Consider the following 1,044-nt stretch of genomic DNA (forward strand, 5'->3'; position numbering starts at 1 on the left):
CTGTTATTGTTTCATGATTGTACATTTTCTGTTCACTGTTCAATATTTTTATGAAAATAAACATAATTGTTCACTCTGCTTGTCTGGACTGATAAAGAATCCTGGTGGTTTGTGTGTTGGGTCGGTGAGTGGTTTCTGGGAACTGTGAGACCACTGGGAGTGTAGCCTCCAGTAACCTAGAAATCACTGGGGATAATTTGAGAGTGGGAGGAGACTCGCCCAGAGGCAGTTGTGACCCAGTAGGCGTGAGGAGGGGCTAGTGTAGAGCACAAGCGGCAGGTGCAGGCAGACCTGAGCTGTGCTGGGGATAGCCCCAGGTGGGTGGCAAGGCATTTCATGGCATTTAATGAATATGCTTGAGATAGAGCTCCATGGATAGTGAAATAGTAGATGACAACAGATAAAGACCAGTATGGTCCATGCAGTCTGCCCAACAAGGTAAACTCCTAGTATATGATATGATATATGCATACTTGATTGCAAATCTATTAATGCATATTCATTAGGAATATCATAAAAGCCTTCTGTATCTCTGCCCATTCCCTATCCACCCAACTGCCCCCTACTAGGCAAACCTCCTACCTTGCGCCCCCACACCCATAGAAGCTAACTTTTCAAAATTATTGGGGGTGCTAAACTTAACAGAGACTACCTCTCCCTGGACACAGTCACCCCTCTCAGAATAAGTTGGGCAAATCGACTATTTGAAAACTGGTTTGTGCCCTGAAGGAAACAGTGTGTCAAGCTTAATGTACCTGGTTACATCGGTGGACTACTTCACATACTGGGATTTGTACCCCGAGTGCTTCCAAGTTACAGAGAACTTCTGTTTGGTTGGGATCAGTAAGATGTAAAGAACACAGATTAGTCTGTATAGTACTGTAGAAAAGAAAGTTATTATAGCATCCGAAGCACAGGGTTCCTATTCAGATTCTTCACCCGGTAACTTGAGCGTCATCTACAGAAATTATTCTGATTGGGTATTGTCGCCAGGCTGAACAGTTTCCACCAATCAGAGACGAGTCCAGCAATGGTTACAGGAGA

Source organism: Microcaecilia unicolor, chromosome 3, assembly GCF_901765095.1.
Source record: "Microcaecilia unicolor chromosome 3, aMicUni1.1, whole genome shotgun sequence".
NCBI lineage: Eukaryota > Metazoa > Chordata > Amphibia > Gymnophiona > Siphonopidae > Microcaecilia > Microcaecilia unicolor.